Consider the following 7,674-nt stretch of genomic DNA (forward strand, 5'->3'; position numbering starts at 1 on the left):
GAAGAGAATGGGAGACAACAGCCAACCGAACAATGTCTAAGTTTATAATAAGGTTTTGCTGAAATCATTTTGAATCTAATCAAACTTTTGGAGCCGTAGAGTTTGTAGAAAAGTTAACTTTGCCTATATATCTGTCATTTTACCTCCCACTGGAAAGTACATCATCACCAAACTGAGATAAAAAGACACCAATTAAAAAAAACAACTCACAAGAGTAAAAATGCTCTTAGTAGTGGTCTTTGGAAGCCTCCAGTCACCATGTAGGCCCCTGCCTCGGTCTGCCCTCAGCTCCTTCACGGTTACTTATAGCCTGAGGGCCCGGCGGGCTGTCTGTGCACCTTCGGGACTGGTGTCAGGCTCCTTGCCCACCGCCTGACGGGAATACTGGGTTTCACCTTGCCCCTCCTCCTGCTGGCTGGCTCCCTCTGCTTCCAGGGGTTCCCCCGGGGTCCTCAGCATCACAGTCTCCACTAGCCTCTGCCCGTGCCCTCTTCATGCCCCCAGGATTTTCTTCTAACGGGTCTCTCACTGCTCCTACTTGTTCTGGAAGTTCTGGGCCTGCCTATCCTCCCTCTGGGCCTTGAGCTGCAGCTTCTCCTTCTTGGCTACGAGGGTGGCCTGCAGTTCGCCCAAAGTCTTGTGAAGGAAACTGCAGGACAGCATGTTCCCCTCCCCAACACCCTCCTGGGTCCTAATGTGCTGCAGGTTTTGCGAGGCCCAGTACTGGTAGCGCCGGGCAGCCGCCTGGGGCAGCTCGGTAACACTGCGCTCGCAATCCAGCTCTGCCTCAAAGGCGCACGCCTATGGCCAGAACTCACCCATGTCCTGCAGGGAGCTCATCTCCTGAGAAGCTTCATCATTCCGCAACATGCTCCCACAACAACTTTCATGCTATAATAGCGGGATTCCAGCTCCTGGGAGTAGGGACCGTAGTTGATGAGAATTTGGCGCTTGACGGCGTTCACGTTCGCCTCGTGCACATAGATGGAAAAACAGGTTCTGGTACCCGGTGGCCATGAGCTTCACGTGCACATCATGGGGGCCAAGGCTGCTCAGCACCAGAAGGGAAGGATGGGCAAACTGCCACTCAAGCACACGGGTACAGCGAGGAAACCACAGCATCCACCAGCTTGTACGTGTTCGTCTGGAAGATCAAGGTGGGGCCTCCAGGGAGGTGCATCAGCTTAATGTAAATACTGGTCTCCATTTTGCTCAAGACCAGTAAATATGTGACTCGACAGGACCCAGCCAGTACCACAGAATCCTGCAAAGAGTTTGTCTTTCGTCCCCGCAGGCAGGCGGTGGCTGTGAGCAGCTCCACGAGGCCGTGCAAACAGCCGGAGCAGCTGTGGGTTGCCGCCTCTCCGCAGCTCGGCTAAACACGAAGGAGTGCGGCTGCGCAGCGTGAGCCTCGCGATAGCTGAGCTGCGTGCCCCCAGGCGCATGCGCGTGCTCTTAGGATCCAGCGACCGCCTTGAGCGCCGCCACCCGCAGTCTCTCCCACGAAGTTGCTTGTGTCTGCCGCTTCCAGCACGCTCTGCTCACCTCCTGCACCACTGTGAAGAGTAACCGGTAATCCACTGTGCTATATACACATAGGGCTTTCAAAATACGAGAAAACTGAGGTTTCTGGTTTCCGACAGAGGTACAAGATGGGCTATGTTGGGGAGAACAGATAAGAGTAAAATATAGTTCTTGTTAAATTAGGCATTGCTGTGGGGAGGCTTGAAATCCGTTCACCTTGACAAATGCTCAGAGCACATGTTTTCGTCTCTGATCACCTTTGCGGTTTATTCAGGATCCACCCATCCCCATTCTGCTCTACACAGCTGGGGGCAGGGGGTGGGTTCCATCACCCCTCCAGGTATTTTTTGTTTTTTGTTTTTTTTAGGTGTTCTTTTGATCAGTGTTTAAAATGGCTTTGTTACTGAACTAAACTCGATTCTGCTCACCTGCCCAGAGTAAAGCCAATGTACTGACACCAGGTTGTGAGGAAAGAAAGTTGCAGTGTTTATTGCAGGGCATCAAGCAAAGAGTCCAGGCAGCTAGTGCTTAAAAGGCCCAAATTCCCTGATGGCCTTCAGGGAAAGGTTCTTAAAGACGGGGTGCGGGAGGGGTTGGGGGTTGTGGGGTGTGTGATCAGCTCCTGGACATTCTTCTGATTGGTTGGTGATGAGGTAACTGGGAGTCAACATTGTCAACCTGCTGGTTCCAACCGGTCTGGGATCTACCTGCTTGTGGGCAGCGTACAGGTAACTTCTTTCACCTGGTGGGGATTTCCGTATCAGCAAAACGGCTCAAAGCATGTGGCTCAGAATATTATCTATAGTCTTTGAGAAGGAACTAAAGTTCCTTGATTTTGTTTTATGACTAAACTGTTATTATTTTGCATTCCTTGACTGTTTTCCTTTGTTTCTGCATTTTATCACTTCTCTAATTAAATTCATTCTTTGGAACTTCGGGAAGGCCTAGGAGGCTAAAGTTTTTCTACAAAGAAGAGGCGGGCAGAGGCCATGGGGGAGGGGAGTCTGTTCGGGGAAGGCCCCGCAGGGTCCTGCTTGTTTACAACTTCAGACTGGCTCTTTGTTCAAATCACAGACACCTGGTACTGGTGAACCATTTCCACCTCCTTGTTCTGGCATCACTAAGTGTTTCTGTGGCTCAACGCACAAGTGGCTATCTCTCCCCACCCCCACTTTCTCCTTTTGCCCCCTCTCTCCTTCCTGTCCCCACCTTGTTGGCTCAAGCTGATATGAGAGCTATAGCCTTTATATTCCTCAAAAGAGTTCACTGTGTTACTCCTCTACAATTATAGAAAACACCGGGCTCTACACGGGATCCCATGGAAGCCCTTCTCATTAGAACTGAGGTTGGCCACAGGCACCCTCGTCCCTCTGCTTTGGGGTGGGAGTCACAGCACACATATAACTCTCTCCAAAGATGGAACCCTCACATATCCTCTCTCAGGCCTTTCTTTCAATGTTTTTATGTCCTTGGGGGGCCTTCTAGAATCATGCACTTGTTTTCAAATATTTCCTTTGCAAACTTCATATTGCTCTGGCCTATCACTTGGAATTTTATGTTTGGTTTGATCTTGCTATTATATTCATATCACTGAAAAGTAATGGGTCCAGGATTTAAACCTAGGTCAACCTGACTCGAAAGCACCTACTCCATAAGATGTCCCCAGACACAAGTCCACTGTCTCTCACCCCTCCCCATCTCTATCAATATCATCTTGCCTCTTTGACCTCTTTAAATGCCCTAAGAAAGTGGCGTTCTTGCCACACTCTCTTGGAAAACTTTAGTTTGATTTCTGAAGGAGAATGTATTCCAGCTCTTATATACTAACTTTAAAGAACCCACTAACATAATATTTCTTCTCTTTCCTTTCATATTCTTTATCCAGGAAGTTTCTTTGTGGGAACGCCTATATGACAACTGATCTTCCCACCCAGCATCTTAGAATATGACAAGAGTTATTTTCCTTGTCAGATAGACCTTGTATAATCAGCAACTGTGTTAATATCAGAAATGTTCACCTGAGCATTCTGTATAACCCATTTTTTCAATAAATAGATTTGGCTGCCAAGTAGCATAATTTGTTCAGTTTTCCCTTTGAAATATATTTAATCACAAACTAGAGGTTCACATGGGCCTATATTTACAGACTGTTTGATAACTCCAATAATTGCAAATTTATTTGGTTATATTTTCAAAAAGCAAAAGAATGGCAGTGTAATGTAGGCAAGAAATTTTAACTGGAGTCAGAAGAGTAATAATACCTGCCCAGACACCCACATAAGATTATTGGTAAATGTATATAATAGAACTTTGTAAAACGTAAAAGGATTTTAATACTATTACCCACCCCCACTCTTCGCTTCATAATGCACAGAAAAGTACTGGTTACATTCATCAAGAAAATGCACATAATCCAAAGATATATAGTTGAAACAACACTTTATTATTAAAAGTTCTATATTTATCAACATTGAAATTTTCCCTTATGAAGTCAGCAAGAGTACTTTGGAGGGGAACATTGCTTTAATTCTGACTCACTAAATTATTTGTAAACTACTGAATACTTTGAACACATGCTTGAATACATTTGTAATATATCAGGACCATGATGCAAAGGCAAAATATGCAGACAGCATCTTTGTATTTTACCTTTATGTTTGCCAATTATTTATCTTGCACTTCCCCATATTTCACTTGATGCATTCTATTCAAATAATACACAGTGAGATCAAACCACAAGAACTCCAAATGCTCAGTCTATGATTGCCAGCCAGTAAATAGGTTCTCTTTCAACTTCGTTTAAATAACAGCTCCTGGAACTTAATATAATGAAAGGAGCCTGAAATAAAAAGATTGTTCTGCTTTACATGAAACACTCCTCCACACACATTTCAGTAAAGCCAGCATCTCTGAATCATCCCTTTGATAATTATTGAATAAAACAATTTCCAATTACACAAGAGAAATTATATAACACAAGTGCAAGTTGAGTCAATAATAGATTTAGTTAAAACGGGCACAGGTGGAAATAGCCTTGGGGGAGGGGCAGAGTGGTCATTTCTTAAAATGAAATTAAAGGGAAAAAGGTAAGCACAGTAATAAAAAGAAAACCTAAGTAACCTATAAATAAATACCTAAGTCAATTTAAAGGTTAAATATTTTTTCCTGAAATCTCATTACCTTAGCCAAATTTTCCAAAGAATAATTCTGTATCCTTTGAATGCATGCACACCATAGTCCTTGTTAGAATTTATGCTGATAAAATGCTAGGGGAACACTTAGCACTAACCTTAAGCTATACAAGTTAGGTACTCGATGTGAACTATGTAAGCTCCATATTTTTAATTTCTACCATAACATCATGGCAGAAGTTTGTCTTATGATCTGTAGCTCTTTTACAAAGTACTTAAAACTTCCTTTTGGTTGTGATCCATAGTTCCTACGAATATGAACCTATTGCTATCCTCATATATACTGTATATGATAGATATACACACATACATTAATTTTGCTTTGGTTTTTTACTCCCATTTCCCCTTATTTGACTGTAGACTTTGAGGACCAAGAGAGTGAGTTATCAAGTTATCAACTCGTATATACTGAGTGATATGTTTGTATATATATAGAGAGAGAGAGAGAGAGGGAGAGGTGTCTTTTTTTTTAATTCAAAAAATGTTGTTTTAGGATCTATCCATGTTGTGAATTATAAATCTAATTGATTGCTTCTTGCTACTATAAGGAATCCGTAATATGTGTCCAATATATGCATCTATTACTTATAGGTATATTTATGTATACTATGTGCATATATATAATTTAGAGAGATCAGCATGTATAGAGAGATATCAGTATATATGCCACTTGAGATGGTTGTTCTCTTACTCTCTGTACATTCCCTGCTCAACCAGTGTCTGCTTCACTCACATGACTCCTCTTAATTATGGGGCTTAATTAGTAACCACCTACCTGCTTGGCCCAGCTGCTTGTTTCCCTGGTAACTGATGAGCCAACCTGAAATCAATTCCCCCTATAAATGATAGCCTCCTTCTCCCCCAAGTAGCAAAGATTGCTACTGTGTCCTGCCTGTCCTCTGCTGCCCACGGTGAGCTGTCGCTTCAGAACCTTGGGTTTGGATATGTAATATCCCATGTCCAATAAGCTGTGGATGTCTCTGTCGCTGTCTCTCTGCTCTTTCTTCTGTCTCGAGGCTGGGCAGCTACAGGGCTTGCAGGCCTGCAGGGTGTAGCCCAGCACAGATATTCAAGGGGATGAGGAATATAGAAAAACTAACAAAATAAAACAAAAGATACTTTGAAGTTTAAGGGAGTGCAAAGTTTTTTTTAAATAGAGGATTAATTAAAATATAATCTTCATCTTAGATAATTGGGTACTTATGGCTTGTCATAAAAAGTGTTGCGTCTTAAAACAACTTCAAGGAAAACAAAATTACCGTGCCCTAAAAACTGTTGGAGGGAACAAAAAGGGGCTTCTGTGTTGCCAATGACCTGATGTTGTAGAGAGTTAGAATAAAATGGTTTCATAAATTACGAGGCTGGAGGTCATAGAGGTTTTCCTACATTTTTCTATTGTCAGGGAGTTGTAACTTTCGCACTTAGGCCTTTAAATAAAACTGGATTCTATTTTTGTAAGTACTATAAGATGGTAAGGCAGTTTTTCCAACATCACTTTAAAGGAGCCATTTTTATAACACCATATGTGTAATACACTTTATATAGATATTATATACCATATATGCTTATATGTACTATGTGTATAAAAAGAAAAAAGCAAATTCTAAAATTAAATACAATTGTTTAATATGTTTACTTGGTTAAATTAATTCAAGGTTAGATTGTTTCACTTGAATCTGAAGCAGGCTTGAACAACAGAGGTATGAAATATTTCTGAGATGATACCATATTAAAATATATTTTGTCTGCCATTGCTTCACCACACCTATTAGGAAGAAGAAACTGAGAAAATAATTAAAAGTCTATGGTAATAGTCTCAGGCTTGAGATGAAATAAGCCTTATAGAAGGAAGTGACTGTTGGTACTTCTGATTTACAGATAAGAAAACAAAGGCTCATTAGTGCTAAGTAACTTTCTCTGAGATTTCATTTAGTGAAAAGATTATCTAAGATTTATATGTAGCTCTGTCCGTCTACTCTTAAACTCAGGCTTCATGCATTAAACCAGGAGTCTGCTGACTTTTTCTCAAAAGGGCCAGATGTAAATAAGCTTTGCAACCCATATTGTGTCTGTTGCAACTACTGTCATTATAGGACAGAAGGAGCTATAGACAACATATAAACAAATAAGCATGAATGTATTCCAATAAAGTGCTGTTTATAGACAATTTTAATTTCATAAAATTTTTACATCATGAAATATTATTCTCCCCTCAGTTTTTTCAACTGTTTGAAGTCTAACAAATTGTTTGCTTACGTGCTGTATACAAACAGGTGGCAGCCTGGATTTGACCCATGGTCTTTAATTTTTCAACATCTGCACAAAACTGTGTTAAACTTAGGCAGTCAGAAAAGGGCTGAAGTTTGTGTTCTGCTGTGAGATGCTGCAGTGAGATCATTTTGCCTTAAGGATGTAGGTGAAGTGATTTTTATGGCATCAAAAATAGATAGCCAGCAACCAGACAAAAGTGCAAGCCAAAGTTTAAAAGTTAGTAATGGTAAGTATTTAGAAGTCATTCCCATGAGGTTATAACTCAAGCTGAAATAGTATTGAAAATGTGACTTTGGATATAGCCAGAACTATGCAGTGGGAGGGGAGAAAGTAACAAGAGGATGTGATGTGTATGGAGGTATCGGTGAAAACGGTAGAATGAAGATGAACAAATTCATGGGAAATAGGGAAGGAAATAGTTTCATGAAAGAGGAGCAGGGCTAATAACATCCAAGTGGACAAGGAAAAATTCATGGCTTCATTTAACATCTGAGTAGGTTGACAATGATCTCTGATAGAAGAGCCTCTATGGACAGGTTAGTGTAGGAGCAGGTTACAGATGCTTAAGTAGGTGGCAGAAGTAGGAGACCCGGCTTTCCATTAGAAATGAACTTTTTGAAAGGAGACTAACCTGTATTAGTTTTATGCTGAGGACTGAAGGGGCAAGTGGACAGAATAGTTTCCAGAA

At 41.5% G+C, this 7,674-nt stretch overlaps 1 pseudogene; it reads right to left on the bottom strand.

Annotated features, from left to right (window-relative positions):
• Positions 1 to 303: 303 nt before the first annotated feature.
• On the bottom strand, positions 304 to 1,763 carry LOC113625157 (suppressor of SWI4 1 homolog pseudogene; annotated as a pseudogene).
• Between the last annotated feature and the right edge of the window lie 5,911 nt (positions 1,764 to 7,674).

Source organism: Aethalodelphis obliquidens, unplaced genomic scaffold (assembly GCF_003676395.1).
Source record: "Aethalodelphis obliquidens isolate GAN/ISIS:26980383/991018 unplaced genomic scaffold, ASM367639v1 scaffold14, whole genome shotgun sequence".
Lineage (NCBI taxonomy): Eukaryota > Metazoa > Chordata > Mammalia > Artiodactyla > Delphinidae > Aethalodelphis > Aethalodelphis obliquidens.